General features: G+C 34.6%; 1 protein-coding gene across 7 annotated transcripts in view; it reads left to right on the top strand.

Annotated features, from left to right (window-relative positions):
• LOC107035665 (guanine nucleotide-releasing factor 2) overlaps positions 1 to 23,423 on the top strand; it is a 99,036-nt gene that overhangs the window by 32,304 nt on the left and 43,309 nt on the right. The window contains exon 1 of one of the 7 annotated variants that reach the window (XM_015253207.1): positions 10,285 to 10,703. The exons of the other annotated variants lie outside the window; for them this stretch is intronic. The gene's annotated coding sequence lies outside the window, so the exon portion shown is untranslated. Of the gene's footprint in view, positions 1 to 10,284; positions 10,704 to 23,423 lie in introns of those variants that run through there. 7 annotated transcript variants of the gene reach the window in all.

Raw genomic sequence — 23,423 nt, 5'->3', positions numbered from 1 at the left:
ATGAATTTCCCTGAAAGTGAGCTTTCTGATGGTTTCTTCAAATGTGATGTTTCAGATTCATTCAAGTATGTATAAACACAATTACGGAGAGATAGAACCGTAAAAAGGGATAACAAGAATAATGACGATGAACTCCGTCAAATATTCTCACGTGGAACATAAGTTTGTCGGCAGAGCTAATTTTTTCTCTCAGTGTAACTTCAATGTAATCCTGAAATAACCGCAACAAAATCACCAAAATAATCCCCGGCCCCTTCTCTCCATGTATTTTCATATTTCAAGATGTTCCTCTTGAACCTAAATCCCTCGAAATAATTCAGTGTAGCCTTGGAGAGCGATTAATCAGAATCCTCCATCGATTTATCCACTCGATAAGGAAGTCCAGGCAAGAAACGGAAGCCATCATTCTTGAAAGCCCCCGTGGCAGAATGCAACTCTCTTCTTGGCTCCTGGTGTTACACCGGGAAACGGAAGATCGATAGATCTTCCCCCGTTGGTCTAACTCCTTTCAACTTGCCATAGCAGACTCGACAATTGCATCCGTTGGACGCTTTAGTGACGTTTTTTTTCCCCTGTCCCCCCTCGCGTCCGATGAAATGTCCTGCCCTCTTGGAAATTCAATCACCATTTTTCACCCTTAATTACTACAACCTTTTCCCTCCTCATCGTCGCCTTCTCAATGAAACTGCTCGTTTAATTAATTAATTAATTACGTCTTTTGTGGCAGTTTGTCGATGTTCATTACAAATTCTGGGGGTTTTTCAGCGAAACAAATGGAGAAATTTCTTTTTACAACTTTTTAAACATTTATTCATTTTTTCTAGTCAGACTTTTTTGTATTTTTTACACTGAGAGATCTCTTGTCGTGTTGAATCAATTTACTTGTGGACAGAAAAGAAAGTTTCCATTAAAACATGATAATTTTCGGAGCAGAAATTATTTCTACAGAGAATTATATGAGGCCCAGGTTTTATCAAGTCAATGTTATTGAGTAGTATATATCTTTGGCCAATAAACACTTATAATCTCCACACGGAGAGAAATATTCAGTGAAAATGACAGAACAATTAACTTAATCCGTAATGAGGAATCGGTTTTCCGCATTTTTATAGGAATCGAAGAGAAGAAATCTGAAACGTTCAGTGAATTTTCAGTTTTATCACCGAACAAAATACGAAATTGTCACGTAATTTTTCCCGAAGAAGTAAAATCTTACAGAAAATTGCCGACTTATTATGCCTCCAAAATAAAAAATTCTTGAACGTTCAACAATTTTTAATGAAGCTGGTGAGTTATTTCTACGTTCCGTTCCGTAAAATTTCTCAATCGTTGGGGAAAAATTACGGAACGACTTGTTGTCCCCACAGAGTCATCAGACGGCTGGTTAATTTTTACGGAACAAATCGTAGAATTTACGTGGCCATTCGTACAATTTCAGTGCCGACTCACACTTTTTATTGAATTTTACTTCGCTCGCGGATTGCGTTTCCAAACGTAATTTTTACGTTTTTTTCTGGTGATTTCTATTGAATTTTATGTCCGTGCATGGAACAAATGATAATTTCAAGAGGAAGCTACAATTCTCTTGCCGGTAACTGTGTTATTGGCAAAACCAAATAATTTCAAAGGGACAATTTTTTTTGAGAAAGAAAAATTCTTTCCTCGTTAATGTATTCTTTCTATGGTATCCTATTTACTAAAGATGAACGCAACGTGAAGTTGTTTTATATCGAAATATCTCGAAACTGCCTGACCGCTAATCCTTAATTCTGATTGGTCAATATGTGACACGAAGTTATGCACACAAAAAACCCGCGGCATTTTCAAATTCTTCAGTGACATAATTTCAAATTCTTCAGAGGTAATTTTTTTTTCACGTCATATATAATATATATATTTCACGTGTATATATATTATCGGTGAAATTAATAAATTCTGTCCTTTTATGGAGACCGATTATTAAAAAAAATTAATTGAACGATAATTAATTGAAAATGAAAAATTCTTTATAGATTCTTTTACTCTACTTCGCTATTCACTTCAATCATTAGTCGAATTCTCTTTGATTCATTATCAATATTTATAAGGTATTCATGAGAAAATGAAATTCAATGAATTCCATTTCTTCATTTCAACAAATGAATAGATCAGCGCGCGCGAGAGTGCGCGCATAGATCTTGCAAACCTATAGAGTTCTCTCAGATCAAATAATTGTCGCGCAGTTCGAATTCTTCTGAAAATTTAATTTTTGTGAAAGATGTTAAATTTCCTTCTGTCAAGTTGGTTAATTTCCCTCAAGTAAATCTATTCCACTCCATCAAATATTCTCACGTGTAACATACAGTTTTTCCGCAGAGCTATTTTTCTCTCAGTGTATTTGTTCAAGTGAATGCATGAGTAAATTAATAAATGAATAAATTGAAGGGATGAATGCACAGAGAATAAAGGGGTTGGGACTGAGATGAAATTTTCCAGACGGAAAAGAACGGCATGTGCAACCGGATCTTTTACATACTTTCAGGCATTTTCTTTATGGATATGTTCCCTTTTTTTCCCGATGCAAATTGGCTCGGTCCCGGCGGGAGGGGTTGTCTCGTCGGTAAAGAGGATCTCTATGGAGTGTTCCTAGGAGGTGGAGGGGGCATATACGGAGCTGGGATCTACTAAAACGAGGAAATATGTAAATCGAGCGGAGGGGGATCAATACTTTGGGGATATCGTCTTGATGAAACTGCCGTACGGGCTTGGACAAATATTGGGTGATTGCGATTTTATGGAATCCTGGATCATTCCGGGCGATTCATTAGGGAGATGTGAATGAATTATGGAAAATATGAGGAAGTTTGGGCTTTGAGGGAAGATTAATTGAAGGGGGGGGGGCATCTTTGTACTTTGTCGGTGAATAATTAATTTGCATTTTAGAAAATTAATTTTTTGCGTGTGTTCACTAGAAAAATTGCAGTTCGAAATTAGGACACTTGTTTTTTCTTTTAAGAAGGAAATGGATAAGTCAAAAACCTCTTATGATTCCATGTCTTGAGATATTTACATGGCCATCCCGCGATGAATACCTTAAGTCGTCTTGAAGACATTAGTTTTTTCAGCCCCCCCCCCCTCCTCTGAAAAAAAAAACGAAAACGTTTCATAAAAATCGACTGAATAAGTTCTGAATAATGTCACGAAAACTTTAAGAATCCGCGAATCTGACGACTTTTTTGTTCTCATCTCCTCCGCCGGAATAATTCAATACGCAAAACTTTCTCTTTACATTCATCCCCAAATTGTATATAAAATTACGAAGAACATCACAACTCTCTCCTCCACTTAACCCCCGAACGAAAACTTCTGACGGACAATCTGCAACTTTAGAAAAAAAGGGGAAAAATGAGATGAAATAAAACGGAAAAACTGAACTTTCATGCACGTCTGGGATCTGCATAAAGACTCCTGCACCCAGGAAAAATGGTAAATCGTTTACGACACGACAGAAAAGCCGAGGGACGGTCTTATTGTCGAATGACGGTTGCCCGGCCAGCATTGTTCCAACTTTTTCGATTAAAACTTCCGTTTCTCTCACTGTGCCGCATGCTCTTTGTTCGTTCGCATATCCTTTTTGGTGAGCCAAAAAACAGGGGAAAAAATGAATCACATGAAGCTCTATTCCACTCGTGATAATGAAGTCTCTCGTAGAATCCAATGGAGATATATTGAATGTACTTTTTAGTGAATAGATGAAAAATGGAAAAAGTTGCAACTGCAGTGCAGTTTCACGGATTTGTTCCGCAAATTCAAGAGTAAATATCATTTTTTTCGTCAACTTTCATCGAGAAAACAATTGTTTTTCGAAATTATTTAAATTAATCAAGTCTATTATGAAATTAATGCGCCTTGAATCAAGTATATTGTATACTCGAATGGGGGATGGGTGTTTTAATTCGAGGATGATTATTTCGCATCAGCCCGGGTTCTACCAAGCGCTCTGAAGTGTAATGTAAGGGTCAGACACTGAGTGTGAGAATATAAGGGGCAAAAAGTGGAGGTTAAAAAATGAGGGTCGGAATATTAGAGTCAAAAACTGAGGGACTGAATGTAAAGGTGAAGGAATGAGGGTCAGAATGTTAGGGTTTAAAAAAAAGGGTCAGAATATTAGGATCAAAAAATTAGGGTCAGAATATAAAAGTAAAAAAAGTCGGTGTCAGGCAATGAGGGTCATGTAAGGGCTAAAAACGGTGATCAAGCATAATATATGACTTGTATTTAGACCCTCATGGCCTGACACACTTTTTTTACTTTTATATTCTGACCCTAATGTTTTGACCCTAATATTCTGACCCTCATTTTTAACCTCCAGTTTTTGACCCTTATATTCTGACACTTAGTGCCTGACCCTTATATTACAGTTAAGAGGGCTTGCTACAACACGGCCTGATACAATACAATCATCTTCGAATTGAAATAGGGGAGAGTGGGGTAAAATGGACACTTTAGACTTTTGTTTTAATTACTCATAACTCAGAAAGAAATTTATCAATTCAGCTCAGTTTAGGCTCATCACAAAGGGAAAGAATTGTTCTTTGCAATGAAGAAAAAATTATTAAATTTTATCAACATTTCAATCCGTCATTAACATTTTTAAAAAAGTCAAAAGTGTCCATTTTACCCCAACCTCCCCTACTCATCCCCCAATTGCGTATAAAATATACTTGAAGCACGTATATTTTATACTCAATTTAAATATATTTTGTTCCGTGTTGAGGGATTAGGAAATTAGGTAAACATCTTCGTTTTCTAAATTCGTCCGTTCCTTTTAAAGTAGCTCTCCCCTTACGGTAAATTCAAAGATTATTGAAAACTGCAAAACAATTGCAGAAAACTCGATTAGATTCGGAATTCAAATTTTTTTCTCGATTTAATTATCGTTTTGGTTTTTCAAAGAAGAAATGTTTAAAAATCAGGATTCAACCCAGTGTCTCATGTGAAAATCAACATTTCCATTGCAATCAAAGATTAAAATCTTAATTTTTTTCCATTAGATGTGAAAAAATCAAGAATTTTTTTGACACCTCATAAAAAATAATCCACCGTTTTGCAAACAAGTTTTATCATTTATTTATAAGAGGGAACTGTTTGAAAAAATATAAATATTTAATAAGAAAAAATTTAATTCAGATAATACTGACTGGGTATCAATGTTTTCAAATTTTTTCCATGCAATTTAGTTGAAAAATTAAAAAACTGAAAATATCCAAAAGTACAGGTTAGCCCGGCCGCAGGGTAAAGCTACTTTAAATCATCAGCTGGGACTGTCAAATACATAAAACATTAAAATTCCGTAAACTTAACATTTATCCATTACGTCTTCTCCCATTAAAGTTCGCCTGTCTCTGATTAACCCGCCAGTTCCCACCCACAATTTCAAAAAACACATTAAACCGCGGAGAATCGAGAATATATCCCCTCTGAAATGAAAACGAGAGAGATAAAGGAAGATGATAACCCTCTGAATTACAACTGGAGTCTCATTTGTTTTCAGAGTGGTCTACCAGACCCGGTGAATTCATCATACGACCTTTCTCAAGTCCAACGTCAGTTGAATTAACCGAATGAGTTCATCTCGAAGCGTTGAGTTTAAGTAGGGAGATTGAAGAGGATCTCTGGTGATGACGAGAGCTAATTGATATTAAAAATTCAAATTGCATCCGCCACTTGCTAAACTCCGCGCTGGTACACGTTTCATCGTGTCTTCGTAGGACTGGCAATTTATACGTATTCCTATTTCACATTTATGACGTGGAATAATGTAAAAACGATGTGAGGGGGGGGGGATGTAGAGACTCGATATCGTGTTTCGTGTTGGCATGCACTAAAGCAAACGAATTTATCCGCGATAACGTGATAATATCTCCGGGGGATTATCAAAATGGCTGTGGCGCGTGCTTCTCATTCGCGTTGTAAAATTTTCCGAGGGGATTTAGTCTACACCAACGGTAATATAATTAGGGCTGAGGTACGTAAACAATTTATGAGTTTGAGGTGTTGTTTTTTGGGGGATGATTTTTTCCGTATCGTGGGACAACCGATTTTCGAAAAAATTCGAAAATTTAAAAAACTGATCGATGAATTTAATTTTAATTAACGGCGATTGATGGGGCTCAACAATACCTACATTTGAAAAAAAATATTCAATTCCATCCATTCATTGGCGCTTCTTCCCCGATATGAGGTGACAAAGTACTGGAAATCGAGTTCGCTCCCCGATTAATTGACTTGTTCGGTAATTTTTCTCCAACATTTTTCTCCGTGCAGATAGCATTTTATTATTTCTCGGGGTTTACGACGGGAATAAAGAGTCGAGGACACAAAATAACTTGCGGTCATTTGCTTTCCCGAGTTTTTAAGATTGCGACGATATATCATGAGCGGGGGTGGGGTAGGGGTATTCCCCATGGCTGCAGTTTCTTGCGGCCCGCAATTAACGCCCCACAGGCGAGACCACGAAATGGGACTTTATAATTATGACACCAGAGAGGCCACTGGTTTAAACTCCACCCCGTATTTTTCCACGGAGTAACCCTGGAACAATATAAATAATAACGATAACACAGGGGGGATCGTAAATTGCTGTTGCATTTTAAATGAAGAGAGAGTGAGAGGAGAAATGAGGGCATTTGCTGCGGCTAAACGTTTTACATTGGCTACTGATAAAAGAAATTTCAGGGGTGGGGAGTATTACGTGTTTCGATATTTATGGGGGGGATTCGTTGAGTGTGAATTGTTTATGGATGTGGGGGTGAGTTGTCTGGAAATTCTTGGAGATCCGTGCGATTTTTTTCGTTTTTATATGGAACGATTGGATGAGGAGGAAGGGATCCCCGATAGCACAATAAAATTTCAGTTGTTTTCTGAAATGAACTGTTGACCGTGTCCGAAGATGAAGGCGATAGCAATAATCGTTATTTTGATTTATTTGGAAATTTGCAAAAATTTTGTATTTTTTTAAAATCAGAATTCCGGGGATATCTTTGAATATCACGTTTCAAATGAATTCAATCATAGTTTAAATGTTTGTGTTAATGCCATTAAGTCGAAGTTAAAAGATGATTACGATAGCTGAAGGCGATATTGGTTGATTTGATTTTTATGATGATTGTGGAAAATTTCGAATTTTTCATGAATTTCCCTGAAAGTGAGCTTTCTGATGGTTTCTTCAAATGTGATGTTTCAAATTCATTCACGTATGTGTAAATAAAATTTTTCTGTTAACATTTTGGCGAAGGGCTGAGGGGAGAGATAGAACCGTAAAAAAGACAATCGGTTGTGTAGAAGAAAGGGATAATAAGAATAATGATGATGATAACATTCAAATAAGTTGAAAATCCGACAAAATTAGTTGAAAAGAAATCTCATTCAATTTAATAAAATGAAATGAACAATGAATTATACATTATAGAAGGAAATTATATGCAATTTGCCACGATTTTCCGGGTGATTTTTCCGCAAAACCTTGAATTTTCAATGACAAAATTCCCCCAAATCTCGGTGAAACAATAATGTAGTAATAATAGTCAAAAAGTCTTCAACAAATTTTTAAAAAAATGCAATTTGTTTCCTTTTCTTCTCCCCTATATCAAATGACTAGAATCAAAAAATCGTGTTCACACATGTACAATAAAAAGGGCTCCGCAAATGGTATTTACCCTTCCACATACTCCTCGAATGAATGACGGGTAATTTTTTTCACCACCGAAGCTCAATAGCCCCATAAGCCTCTCAAGTTTCTCAACAGCAAGAAGTTGAAATCTGTTCTTCTCGCTCCATTGACTCTCATTTTTTTATTACCACTTTTCCTTCATATATACACTTGGGTGAAATACCCAGTAGGCGGCATTACTCCCCGTCCGATACTCTCGACTTACCCCCAAGAACACCTACATCATGCTCCTATTTCACGCGTTAGTTCTTTTATTATTTTTTTTCCCATTCTCTGTAGTTCAATTTTCTGTATTTTATGGGGGCAATAAATACTTTTACATTTTCTCCTATCCGTTCTCGTTTTTTTATTTTCATTCTTTATTATTATTACTACTAGGGGGGATTCATTTATTTATGGGGATTATTCTCTTTTTGGCATTAAAAATACGAAAATTTCCCAGTTTACTTGAATTTTCAATCAAAACATGAATATTAATTACCAAATGACGCAGATGTTTTTTATTTTTTTGGAAATTTTCCTGCATTTTCCTCATTTTTATTAATTTTTTCAAAATAATTGAATTCGAATTAACAGTTTCCATTCATATTCCACAAAATTTTAAATTTTTAATGATGAAATTCCTTGAAATTCTCGTAAATATGACAAATTTTTTAACAAAATTTATTAACAGTCTGTATCACAAAATATAAATGATAATACAATACAATTTTTCAAGTTCTGTAAAAAATTCAACTAAAAAAATGTATTTTCTGCCATGTGAAAGAAAACTTTTAAAACAACAGCAAAAAGTACATTCTCACCCTCGAGTCCTGAATTTACCCCGCGAAAATAAAACCTAATAACTCTCCCCGTCACTCCCAGGCGTCACTTTGTCCCCGAAAGACCAGAAGAAGGGCCTCCGAAAGTCTGGATTGAAGCAAAAGTGGCAATAAAATGACTACTTGCAAGTGCGCGTGAAGGTGGGAGTTGCTACCGTGAAAGGAGGTGCGAAGGAGAGAACCTGGCGTCCGGAGGAATATTACGTGGGTGTGCAGAAGGAACTAGAGAAAAACAAGGGGGAAATTGCTTTTGTGTTCGTAGAGCACAGCTATTTTTGCTAATCAATGGCACTGTTAAAAATTCTCCACTGAAATTTCCGGTAAGAGGGAGGAATGTCTAAGAAATGACATTTCCACTGAATTTTCAAGGAATTTCGTCATTGACAGTTGATAATTTCATGGAAAAATCCGAGGGAACTGTGACTTTCGGGTTAATTATTCCGGGAAAATTAATGGAAAATCAGGGAAATCTTTCCTGGAATTCCAGATGCCTCAAGATTTCCCTGAAAATTCAAGGGAATTTCGCGGTGAATATTCATTTTTGCTTCCGAAAAGTCCGAAAATGCAATTTTTAAACCTCGTAATGAATGGATGGAATTAAATTTTTTTTTCAAATGTCGATATTATTGAGCCCTATCAATCGCCATTAATGAAAATTTAATTCATCGATTATTTTTTTAATTTTCGAATTTTTTCGAAAATCGGTTGCCCCACGATAACTAAAAAATGTTCTGAATTGATTGAATGAAGGCTTAAAAAATTTGTTTGGATGTCCTTTTGACCGAGCTCGAAGACGAAGGCGATAGCAATAATCGTCATTTTGATTCATTTGAAAATTTGCAAAAATTTTGTATTTTTTGAAAATCAGAATTCCGGGGATATCGTTGAATATCATGCTTCAAATGAATTCAATCATAGCTTAAAACGTTTGTTTCAATGCCATTAAGTCGAAGTTAAAAGATGATTACGATAGCTGATGGCGATATTGGTTGATTTGATTTTTATGATGATTGTTGAAAATTTCGAATTTTTCATGAATTTCCCTGAAAGTGAGCTTTCTAATGGTTTCTTCAAATGCGATGTTTCAAATTCATTCAAGTGTAAATAAAAATTTTCTATTAACATTTTATCGAAGGGCTGAGAGGAGAGATAGAACCGTAAAAAAGACAATCGGTTGTATAGAAGAAAGGCATAATAAGAATAATGATGACGATAACATTCAGCAAAGTTGAAAATTTGTCAAAATAGTTGAAAAGGCATCTTACGCAATTTAATAAAATGAAACAACCAATGAATTACGTATGATAGAAGGACAAAATGCAAAATGCAGGATTATGTGCAAAATACTCATTCGGAATTGAAAAAAAATTAAATTCCATCGATTCATTAGCGAACAATTGAAGAAAAATTTGGTCACATTGGATTTTCGATCCTTTTGGTTCACAGGACCTTGACACGCCACGAAAAATCCAAGCCTTAAATTTGAACGATTACAAAGCTTTCATTCGTCAACAAAACAAAAAACTGTGTAACAAGAAAAGCTCGAGCGATACAGACGGATTTAAAAGTGGAATAAAAAGCATTGGCGATGGAAAAAGAACACTGAACAGAACAGAAACACTATATGTGACGAAATGTGCGCAGAAGGTCGAGGGGCGCTCGAAGTGAGACGGAAGCAGGGAGAAGCACCGTTGGATGAAGCTCCCCGACGATTTTCATGTTAGTTAGCAGTCGATGCGCACACGCCACGCGTTACGGACGCTCTCTCATTCAAAATACAAGTCTGGTGTTGTATCGGGGCACTGAGACCGCCACCAAAACGTGGACATTTCGTCTGTCAAATTTGTTTTATTATTTTTCATTCCTGGAAAGTCGGGGGCTTTATACCAGGCAGGTCTCGTATACCAGTTCTGACGACAAAACGGGAATTAAATTCTCGGAGAAAGGGAGATTTGGGGGGAATAAGAGGAGAGCTTTTGAATACTGTATTGTCGGGAGGACATTGAAACGCGAGACGCACTTGACGTACGTCGCCGGTACTTCCGCCCGGGAAATTTGTGGGTTTTTTAGCTTTTTCATTTGGTTTTTTTTTGGGTGAAGGGTCATGTGTTGGAGTGAAGTAAGAGTTTGAAGTGGTCGTTTGATAAGGCGACGAAGGGGAGCGACTGAAGGTAATTGGGGGGTGTGATTTTGTTATTCTTCAAGCTTGGGAATTTTTTGAAATTTAAGGATGTCCAAGCATTTTTGAACATTTTTGAAAATTTTGAAATTAATCAATTCCTCTCATTAATAATAGGCAATGGAATTTTCAACCGTTTCTCCCACATAAAAACGTAATAAAAATCGGTTAAAGTCTCGTTTGTTATTAAGATAAAGGAATACAACAGTAATTAATTGATATTTTCTCAAAGAATTATTCAAATAATTGGGGGTTGTCAAATCCTTCAATTAGCTGCAAACAATTGAATCTCCAAACATTACATTTTGCACAGAATTATTATTTTTTTAACATTCGTTATTAATTAATAAATAATTGGAATTGTTTAAACTTTCGGAAACGTATTTTTTTAGGCATGAAATTTATTTCTGAACAAATAATTTTGACGGTGGAAAATTGATTGGTTATAAATTATTTATAGAAAATGCTCGTAATTTGTGAAAATTGTAATTTTTTAATTATTTCATCAATCTTTCGCCAAAAATTAAATTTTTAATGGTTTTCAGATTTTTAAAATGTTTTTCAACGGTTTAATATTGAGATTCAAATTCAGACACGCAAAGTTTGAATAATAAAATCATTGTAAAATGTCCGGAAACTTGGGGGCCAGTGGAGCTGAAATGAAAGCTCTGATGTTCGACTGCGAAAGTAAAAAAGGATTTCACTGGAGGAAAAATAGCCAAAGTACTTGGATACCCTCGAGTAGTGGGGAATTTTTCATTCTTATGACTTATGATATTTTAATTTTCACTGAGAATTCCAGGGAGCTTCTAAATTTTCAAGGAAGGAAGACGTGAGCTCCCGGAATTAATTGCATTTTCAATCAAAACTTGAATATTCACTGCCAAATTATGGAGAATTTTTGAATTAATGGAAAATTCAAGAATTGTTATCTGCATTTTCATAATTTCTTTCAATTTTAAGAGAATATTTGCATTGAAATTTGCCATTTCCATTGATTTTTCCATGAAATTGTGAATTTTCAATGACGAAATTTCTTGACATTTCACCGCAATTAGAATATGATAACAATTTCCAATAATTGTACATGAAATTTCAGTAAACAATTCTTCAACAAAGTAAAATCGCTGATGTAATATGATGAATTTCTTATTCATCTTCAATTTTCAAAACCATTAATTGACAGGTGGAGAATTAGGGGATTAGTATTATTAGTACTTATTATTCACTCCTGGAATTGAAATTTCATGGAGATTTTACTAGGAATTTTTAGGGGAGTGGCATTGAGTTCGCCTCAGGCGAGAATAAATCATGTAATTTCAAATGTCACTGGAAATTCAGTGGAATTAAAAATTTTTTAACAGTAGGAAAACGAGAAATCCTCAGGTCACTTGAATTTTCAATTACTTGAAATTCGAAGAATAATTTTCCCTGAATTTTCCTGAGTTCTATTAATTCTCAGGGAATTAATGAACTGAAATTTGCGGTTTCCACTGATTTTTCCAGGTAATTGTGAATTTTCAATGACGAAATTCCTTGAAATTTCAGAGAAACTCAAATGTTATAAAAATACCTACAAAGTGTACCAGAAATTTCAATCAGAAATGTTTAACATTTTGGATTTGAATTCAATTTCAACGAAAATCTCTCATGTAAACTGATGAATTTCTTATTCATCTTGGAAATTCATCAAAAGTTTCAAATTCATTTCTCATTTCAGGCGATTATTGATATTTCAACATCTCGAATTCTGGAACTCATTATGAGAATCGAATACCACATTGAATTGAATTTTCAACAGATTAAATATTCAGAACCATCTTCTCCGCATGAATCTTCTCAGTTTTCAGCAATTTTTATTGAAAAAATAGCAATTTCATCAAATATTTCATAAACAAATTGATCTATCAGTACCAACATTACCAAAAATTTCACGGGAATTGATAATTTCAACATTTTTCACTTGAAATTTTAACATAAATTCTGTGACAATGTCGACATGAAATTTCATTCAACTAGAAAGTGATCAGATCGTGTGGAATGAAGGGATTGCATGGGAGAAAGCGCATTATGAATGGAGTCATGAATTTTTTACTTGTGTGGGCGATTGTATTGTCTGGGGAGATACGAGAATAGAGCGCTGACGTTTCTTATTGCAATAATGACGAATATCTTGACTTTACTCGAGAGTTGGAATCACTACGTAACGAGAGTGTGACTCACTGTTCCTGGGCGTGCACAGTTTTACTTGAATTGTTCTTCTCTCAGGACATATTTTTCCTCTGACAAGCGTTCTATAAAAATCATTTTTTCAAAATCGTAAAATAATTTTTAACCCCAGAATTTCACAAAAAATCAATTTTACGAAAAAACAACTTCGAAGATTTTAACAATTTTCATTATTTATTCATCAAAATTGAATATTAAACAAATCAATGAATTGACTAATTTTTGTAACGATTGAAATTTTCCAAATCCAAAATTATCCTCAAAATATTGAAATAAATAATTGAATAGAACTCTCCGTTTGTTCATTTGGTTTAATCACTCAACATTATAAAATTAAATAATATGAATAATATGTCAACAAAAAATACTTCGGAGGTTTTAACAATTTTCATTACTTATTCATAAATATCTAATATAATAAATAATAATAATAATAAATTGATGAATTAGATTAATGACATGTCCCAAATCCAAAATTCTCCCCAAAATATTAAATTTAAAATAAATAAAAATAATATAATATTCATTGAATAAAATTCTCCGTTTTGTCCATCTTAATTAATCACAAAATACTATAAAATCCATTCAACCACATTGATAGTGCGCCGTAGGCGTTCCCCGGATTCGGATCATTACTGACACGCCAAGGCCGCATTAAGTCATCGCCGATTGCGATGTTTACATTCCCTGCATCAATGGAGAATCCACTTTTCGCTCAGGCGCCCGAATAAATCCACCAATGGTACCGTAAAATTTGATGTAACGAGCCGTGAAAAGATATCCTTCCGCGACTCGTGCGGTATAAAAATCGCGATAAAACCCCTTGCAGACCACAATGTCCCCATCTTATGATAGTGTTTTTTACTTTTTACGAGGAAAAACCTCGTCGCTAACACGAAATCCGATTTTCTAAATCCCCATCTCGGTCCTCTGTAAGCTCCTGTGGAGCCCGCACGATACCGACGTCTAGAATCTGCGATTTTTCAAATAGTGGGTACACACGTCTATCTCAATGCCAATTTACGATGCTGTGTCGGTACATATGTAGGAAAATATCATATTTTTATGGGGGAATTCATGTTTATGGAGGTGGGGTATTCTATTCTGAAGCGTTTTTATCGTTTCTTGAATGGAGAAGATTTATTTTTTGCAAAATGGATTCGTGTGGGTTTTTAAAGATTTTAGTTAACGTTTTACGTAATTTTATTTAATGAAAATTCTTAAAAGTGCGATGAGAGTCACTTAACATGGAATTTCAAGTGATTTACTTTAAACAAATATGAGAAAATTGGAATTGTGAACTTTATTCATTGAAAATGAAATTTTAAGCGACATGAAGTTTTAAGCGAGTTAATTAAGAGAAAAAAATTGTTTTTTGATAATTAATGAAGATTATATTTTTTAAATTAGTTTCAACCACATATCTGCGATTTTTCAAATAATTGGTACACATGTCTATCTCAATGCCAATTTACGATGCTGTGTCGGTACATATGTAGGAAAATATCATATTTTTATGGGGGAATTCATGTTTATGGAGGTGGGGTATTCTATTCTGAAGCGTTTTTATCGTTTCTTGAATGGAGAAGATTTATTTTTTGCAAAATAGATTCATGTGGGGTTATTTTTCATTTTAGTTAACGTTTTATGTAATTTTATTCAATGAAAATTTTTAAAAGTTCAATGAGAGTCACTTAACATGGAATTTCAAGTGATTTAATTTAAACAAATATGAGAAAATTGGAATTGTGAACTTTATTAATTGAAAATGAAATTTTAAGCGACATGAAATTTTAAACGAGTTAATTAAGAGAAAAGAATAATTCTTTAGAAAATTAATGAAGATTATATTTTTAAAATTAGTTTCACCCACATATCTGCGATTTTTCAAATAATTGGTGCACACGTCTATCTCAATGGCAATTTAGTTAACGTTTTACATGATTTTATTCAGCAAAAACTATTAAAAGTTCAATGACGTACGCTCCACATGAAATTTTAAGTGATCTACTTAAAAAAATATTAAATTTATTGAAAAATCGTTAAGAATTTGATTTTTAACATCAGTTTGAACCCCACTCAGTCCATTTAATCACCGACATCTGCCTGTCATCGAAATAAATTCGTGAGATCATCTATCATAAAATATGCATTTATTTCTTGAATAAAAATCTCTTTATTCGTTGACCAATTATTTTAATGAGATATTAATTATTTTCAAAGTGAATGTAATCTGAATTCATTTTATAATGGGGCTTTAGTTGACGGCAGTACCTTCACCTCGGATTTCCATCGATTTAATGAGAAAAAAAATGAATCTATTCATCAATTAATGAAAATTTCGTTATCAAACGTCAGTTAGAACTTGATTTGTTCCATTTCATCATTCAACTTCTGCATGTCATCAAAATAAATTAGTAGACCATTTTATTTCGAAATATTCAGCCATTCCTCTAATACAAATCACTTTATTCATTAGAGAATGAGTTTACATTTGATTTTCACGATTTTTAAATGAAAAAACTAGTCAATTTACTCAGAGACTTGAGAATTTAGTGAATATTTTACATAAATTCTTTAAAATTCCACCCAAAATGAATTAATTTTTGCAAAAACTCGGGTTTCATCATTTCCCGCCAGCCTACAATCAGAACAGAAAAAAAAATTGCGTGGCAAAACCACAGTATAAATTATCTCCCACGATTCATCGCGAATGACAGCATGACACAAAAATGCAAGCGAAGAAAAAAAATGTTAATAAGGTTAAAGAGAGTGACGCTCAAGATTTGATTATTCCAATGTGCGTGGCGAGAGCTCAGTGACAATTGAATTTCATATAGACCCGACTTGGGGCACAGGTGCGCGGGATGCGTTACAAGAAACGCCTCTTTGAGAAGCCACAATGTATGACGATGTATAGAGAGGGAGAAAATGCGATGCAGAGACGGTATATTCTATTTCGAGAAATATACGTCGACCTCGAGATACGCCAGCTCGTATTTCATCCGGGTACTCTATGGGTAGACGTACGAGGGATGGAAGGCATATCTGTCTGTCGAGTTGTTACTCTTATTTCTGATGTGGTTGGACATTCTGATGTGTTTGATAATAAAAATAACAAAATACTCGTCGTAAAATACGAAATAGACTAAAGAATATTTTTTTTTTATTAGTAAAATGGAATGGGAAAAAAAGAGAGGCGCAAAATATTCAGGAATTGATGAGGATTTTTTATCGCGAAAAAAAACAAAATATAGAATGAGAATTGGAAAAATCCAATTGATTTCTGCATTAAAGAATTTTTTTATTTTTTTTTGCTTTTGGATTTTTAATTTATTGGAGGGAATAATGGAAGAAAATCCAAATGGATACGAAATATTGAAGCATTGGTGAGGATTTTTTATCATGAAGAGGAAAGGAATAAAGAATGAGAATTTGAAAAATCCAATTTATTTCTTCATTGAAGAAACTGAAAAAAATAAAAATAAAAAAAAGATTTCTTTTTACTTTTAATTTATTGGAGGGAATGAAGGAAGAAAATCCAAATGGATATGAAATATTGAGGCATCGGTGAAGATTTTATGTCGTGAAAACAAAAAGAATAAAGAATGAGAATTTAAAAAAGACAATTTATTTTTCATTAATAAAATTCCGAAAAAATTCAGATTTTTTTTTTGATTTTCAATTAACTACATGGAATGGAATACTAAATTCCACATCAATAATAAATATTGAGGCATTGGACAAGATTTTCTATCATGAAAAAAAAAATTGTTTTTAATAAAAAAAAGAAAAATACAATTTTTAAAATGTCTCACAAAATAAAAACAAAAAATGGCGAAATGAATTATTTTTCATCATATTATTTACATTCATAAAACAGAATGAGAAAAAAATGGATATATATTTTTTTTTATGGAAAAAAGATGGAAAACTGAACGAAAACAGAAATTTAATAAAAAAACTGTTGCAAAATGAGAAAAATAATATCTCGATGGCATGTGTGGTGGTACAGCACGAGTGGCATACATAAAAATCAAGGGCAGCCGGAAAAGAGGAGAAAAACACACACGCAGCCCGGAATGCGCCAGAATATATTGAATTTATGCGCAAACGTGACGTCTAGCGCCTCAAAAGGAAGGGTTTATTGGATTACGGTACGTCATTTAGTCGAAGTGGAAGATGGATGGAATTTTCACGCCCGCCCCCCCTTTATTCGAAAAGTGAAAACAATGAATGGCGAGTGAAACGCCAAAAATAATGGGGCGCGGGAGAAATGGCATTTCCTCTCCGTATTTTTATGCTATTTTTTTCCTCATTTATAGACACTCGGAGAACAACCCTCGTGAGTGAGTGGCTTCGTGAGAGGCGTGTTCCACACACGTGTTACGTCGTTACGTCAATCGTTAACACATGCCCCCACCCACTGTCTCAGAGGAGAATGAATGGTTTTAATATTTTCATTTGTTTTTCGTATTTTTTGGGGGCCGATTTTTATTCTCATTATGTCGTCTGGAAAGAGGTGTTGTTTTAGAAAGTTTTATATGGATTTATGCAATAAATCGTGGGAATATGTAAAATTTTCGCTTTTCTAAGGAAATTTTTCTCTTGAAAATGAGACGAAAATGTACGAATTTTCAGTGATTTTTGCACAAACCTAGGACAATTGTTTTTAAGAATAATTTATTCATGTTTCGAATGTCAAGCTCATAGAATTCATCATCATGGGATAATTTAAGTAGTTAATTCACAAGAAAACATAAAAACCTGTGAATTCTACTGATTTTAAAAAGATTTTCTTTAAAAATCAGATAAAAATGTTCGAATTCTCACGAGTTTTTGTTTAAATCTACTATGAATGTACTTCAATTTCATTTGAGTTCGCAAATTAACAACATTGTGGTTATCAATCTCAAGATTTTTTCCACTCTAAAATTAATTCACACAATTCCAATTATCGATCATAATATTCTTGAACCTTATGAGTGAATATTCATCATCATCCGATAATTCAAGTCGTTAATCTACAATAAAACATAAAAACCCATCAACAATTCCAGTCACTTTAAAAAGATTTTACTAAAAAATCAGACAAAAATGCTCTAATTCCCCGTAATTTTTGGTTAAATCTAGCATAACTGCTCCTGAATTAACCGATATCGTCGATTATTTTGGGAAAATCGTGGTTCTTCAATTCGTAACATTCAGATTCTTGAATAAAGGAAAAGTCCTTCAATTAATAATTTTTCCTGTTCTAAAATTAAGTACACATTCTCTCTGTAGCACAGTAGCTCAATTTTCTAAACAACTGATCCATCATCTACAAACGAATTGATCACACAAAAAAATCTGAACCCTCAAAAAATATTTCTAATAAAAAAAAATGTCTCCCATCCCTCGTGGCGTCATCTTCGGTTCTCGATGCAAAAAAAAATTCCATGAAAAAAAAATGATATGACATAAAAGAAAATGTAGCTATTTGAACGTCGAGACGAGATCGAATTGAATTGCGTCTGAGAGTGGAGTATCGAAAATTCGAAATCTCGATTGCCCCATCCCCCGGCCCGCTAACGCAAATAGCATCACCGGGATTCCCCCCAGTTACTCTTTCTCTCCCACATATATTTTTTTTCTCTATGGAATAGCGATTTCCTGGCATCCCCGTCGGCTAGGCGTAATTTCAACTTCCTCTCGTACTTGGACGACTGGAGGAGAGGGAGTTTTTCCTCTGAGGTGGGCCCTTTGAATCGAGAGGAAAGGACACTCTTTGCTCTCTCATTCGCCCGGCATAATTGTAACTTCCTTGATCCTCTGGTGGATTCCTCCCTCCTCCCCCCCGCTGCTCCGTGGCTCTTGGTGCCATTAAATTCAGCAATAAAATAAATCGAGGTCTCTTCCTCCTCTCATTGTGTACACACAGTCCCAGTAGTCTCGTTACTCCTGGATTCCAGGATTTTTTTTTAGTCCATAAAGTTATTTGTCTTTTTGGGGGTGTTTATTGCGAAATTCTCGGGGCAACTGTTAATTTACATCACGTGAGTTTTCTGCTATTACAATTGTAGGGGGAAAATGACTATAAGCGAAATCTTCAGCATGTATTTTTGTAAATTCTATTTCTATTTCTAATTATAGGGAAATTGACGATTATTGAGGATTTTAACGGGAAATTGTTATGCACGGAGGGAATTTTTATGTCATGTTGCTCGCCAAGTGATTCCTCTCGTCCGTTTTGACGAAATTGGAAGGAAGGACATGTCCAATGGTTTTTGATCGCAATTAAAGACATTATTCAGTGACGATTTTTTACGTTAGAATAACACAATCCAGCGACAGTAGTGGTCACACGGGTAGTGTGCGTCTCCGGCGGTCGTCCAGGCTAAGCAGCGTTTAGTCTGGTTAGTACTTGGATGGGTGTCCGCTTAGCCCTAATTCCTCGAGCGGAACTGCTGCCACCAGGCGCGAATGTAGAGAACTACAGCGCCCATCTCAGTAGCGAAGCGGTGAAACGGTTCAAGTCGATTTTGACTATTGGTCAGTTTTCAGTGAATATCTCGGAATTTAAGGCAGATAGCAAAATTTTTGTTACAACCTTTTTTATAGAGCGAATTGAGAGCTACGAAAAAGGTAATTACGAAAATTTCGCTATCTCCCTTTGATTTCGAGATATTCCTAAAAAATTCAGCTGATAGCTAAGTCGACTTGAACCGCTTTACCGCTTCGCTACTGATCTAGTCAGTGTGACGGATGGACACAGTAGGACCCTGCACTATCGGCCGGCTGTACGATTGGGGGTTTCCATGGTTTCTCGTGCAGTATTAGCCCGATCGGGTGCAGCTGATAAGAGTAAGACGGCCCCGTGGTAATGCAGATAAATGTGAAGAGAAGAGTGGGAGTAAGGCATGAAGGCAGACGAAATGGGGAGGATATAAAACCGTAAAGGTAGTAGGAAAAAAATATAAATGAAAAAAAAAGACATTGAAAAAATGTCGGAAAGTAATTATAAAAGTTTTTATCAATGCACTGTCAGTATCAAGAATAAAATGTTAAGAAATTTCAATTCAGTGTATGAAATCTCAGGTCATTTTTTAACCAGTCATGATTTTAAATAAATAAATGAATCGAGATAAGAAAAAAATGGATAAATAATCAATAGATGTGAAATAGAATAAAAATTAATATTGTATTTTTTTATGGAGAAGGCCGGGGTATAAAATAAGTTGAAGCAAGTCTTTCCTCCTCCGGGAATATATGTAACGTGTTACAAAGTCTGACTCCACCGTAACCGCAACACAGGAAAGTCCAAATGAGCGTTGGCAAAGTTTCTTGGGTATACGTACAGTACCATTGGCCTGGAGAGGAAAAGCCTCGTTGAATGATATCGCCGTGTGTGGGACAAACTCGAAACTTACTTGGTACATGCACTGTACGTAGCATTGAGGAAAGATTCTCAAACACTAGCCCAGGGTATACGTTTCTGAAATGCTTCTCTGTTGTTGCCCCAGGGGGACCATTATATAGAGCTTCGAACGCGTAATTCTAGCAGTACATTTTGTCAGGCCGAATTTTTTTTTTCTGGCGAGTGTGAGCAATCATTAGAGCGAGAATAGTATATTTCGTAACGAGTGCAAAAAAAACATTTTTTCGCGAGTTACGAACAATATTTTTCATCACCATGTGGCGGAAATTGGACTTTTAGGCACGCGGAGCGTGTCGAAAAGTTCACTTTTCGTCACAGCGTGATGAAAAATATTTTTTGTCATTAAAGCCGGAAGGCAAGAAATTGGATGGAATTGAATCTTTTTTTGACATGCAGGTATTGCTGAGCCCTATCAATCACCATCAATTAAAATTTAATTCATCGAATGGTTTTTTAATTTTCGAATTTTTTCGAAAATCGATGATCCCACGATAACTGAAAAAAATGTTCTGAATTGATTGAATGATGGCTTAAAAAAATTGTTTGGATGTCCTTTTAACCGAGTTCGAAGATGAAGACGATAGCAATAATCGTTATTTTGATTGATTTGAAAATTTGCAAAAATTTTGTATTTTTTGAAAATCAGAATTCCGGGGATATCTTTGAATATCATGCTTCAAATGAATTCAATCATAGCTTGAAATGTTTGTTTTAATGCCATTAAGTCGAACTTAAAAGATGATTACGATAGCTATATTGGTTGATTTGATTTTTATGATGATTGTTGAAAATTTCGAATTTTTCATGAATTTCCCTGAAAGTGAGCTTTCTGATGGTTTCTTCAAATGTGATGTTTCAAATTCATTCAAGTATGTATAAATAAAATTTGTCTATTAACATTTTATCGAAGGGCTGAGGGGAGAGATGGAACCGTAAAAAGACAATTGGTTGTGTAGAAAAAAAGAATAATAATAATAATGATGATGATAACATTCAACTAAGTTGAAACTCTGACAAAATTAGTTGAAAAGAAATCTTATTCAATTTAATAAAATGAAATAAACAATGAATTATACATGATAGAAGGAAATGATGTGCAAAATAACCATTCGGAAGCTGTTGCTAATTTATTAACAAAAATAACTATACTATATGCAATACAAGAGCAATTTCCCACTTGTTTTTGTAACAGTGTAGAATGAGGAACTGTTTACTGAATTTTATATGCAAAATCACTAAAATATTCTCGTCACAAAAACAGGCAAGCTCTCGAATGGAGAACATTTGCGCTCTTACGCATTCTGAAGCTCAGCGAATATTCTGGGAATAGTCGCTGAGGCTGTGAAAATTCACTATCAAGTGATTCCAGGGACAATGAATTCACCGGTATCTCTGGGAAGAATTTCGCGCATTTCTCACGGGGAAAGGATTATGCGTGACAGTCGGTAGGAAAATATGGAGAGCATTCAGCGGTCATAACCATTTTTCAGGTCCTGCATACTCTCGAGAATGAAAGAAGCATTTGTAATACTCTGAAGTTTTGCGAGAGGAGTTTTGAAACTCCAGTTCCAAACTAAATCCGAAGGAGCTTTTCATGGCATTCAGAAATTCTTTGTTCAGTTCTAGTCGTTTGATCCGACTTTCTCCAGTTCTCTTCTGTAGGATTCCACGTTGCAGGCGAATCTTTTTATCACTGGGATCAATTCTAGACTCACAACATCTGAAAAAGGGATTCGGAGTTTTATTCCGAAATTTTTATGTGAAATTTAACACACTGAGAGAAAAAATTAGCTCTGTCGAAAAGCTACATGTTCCACGTGAGAATATTTGATGGATTGGAACAGATTTACTTGAGGGAAATTAATCAACTTGATAGAAGGAAATTTAATGTCTTTCACAAAAATTCAATTTTTGTCGTGATCATCAGAAATATCCCTAGAAGAATTCCAACTGTTGGCAGGAAAAAATATAATCTATTGTACGACAATCATTTGACCTTAGAGAACTCCATAGGTTTATACCATAGAAAGAATACATTGACGAGGAAAGAATATTTTTTTCAAAAAAAAAATTGTCCCCTCGAAGTTATTTAGTTTTGCCAATAACACAGTTTTCGGAAAGAAAATTGTAGTTTCCTCTTGAAATTATCAGTTGTTCCATGGAAATTACTACTAAACAATTACTACTACGAAAATTATCATGCTCTGGTGGAAACTTTATTTTTTTGTCCACAAATAAATTGATTCAATACGACAAAAGATCTCTTCAGGGGAACATAATTTCCTGTACAGAGAAAAGAAGTTTAAGTTTGAAATTCGGATTGTTTTTAGGAAAATTTTTCTAGAATCAATCGAATTTTTTTTTCTAATCTACTCCTTGTTTTATAGTTCTTCGTGAATTTTAATTTCCTAATGTTTTCGCACACAATAAAATAGAGAATAAATAAATAAATGCAGATAATTGATGAATAGACGAAGAGAATTAAGTTCTCTTAAGTATTTTGAATAAATGTTCGTCTCCAACAAAAAAATAATCCCTTGCAATTCAGTTTTTATTCCAAAAAAATTCTCATATTTTTCATGACCTCAAGGGTCACAAGTAAACATCACAAGTTCTCTCGCCTCCAACATTTAAAATAAATCCCATAATCAAACATTAATTCCTAATCTGTTTTACACCAATTTTTATTCATTTTTTTTTCAAGATTCATTCATTCAAATCACTATCAGTTAATATTTCTCTCTCAATTTTTAAACACTATTTCCTTAACATCAAACTTTATATTCCCCCTAAATTCCCACATTTTTCATGACTCAGCCTCAGTAGACATCACAAGTCCTTTCATCCCCGACAATTTTCTCGTTTTTTCTCTCCTTGTTTTTCCAAACCCCTCTGGAGCCTCAAACATTGCGAGGGTCGGGGTTTCGCAAGCCCTTAATGGATCCACTGTTTACTCGCCCCCGAAGAGGGTTTCGTTTCACTGTCTCCAACGTTTTTCGATTCTCCCTTGACAACCCTCGTCGATAAAAAAGACTACGTAACTCTCGGGGCGGGTATTGTTCAACA

This window comes from Diachasma alloeum, unplaced genomic scaffold, assembly GCF_001412515.2.
Source record: "Diachasma alloeum isolate Michigan unplaced genomic scaffold, Dall2.0 Dall_scaffold_00199, whole genome shotgun sequence".
Lineage (NCBI taxonomy): Eukaryota > Metazoa > Arthropoda > Insecta > Hymenoptera > Braconidae > Diachasma > Diachasma alloeum.
The sequence above is the reverse complement of the archived record's forward strand: the minus strand, read 5'-3'. Positions and strand labels throughout refer to the sequence as shown.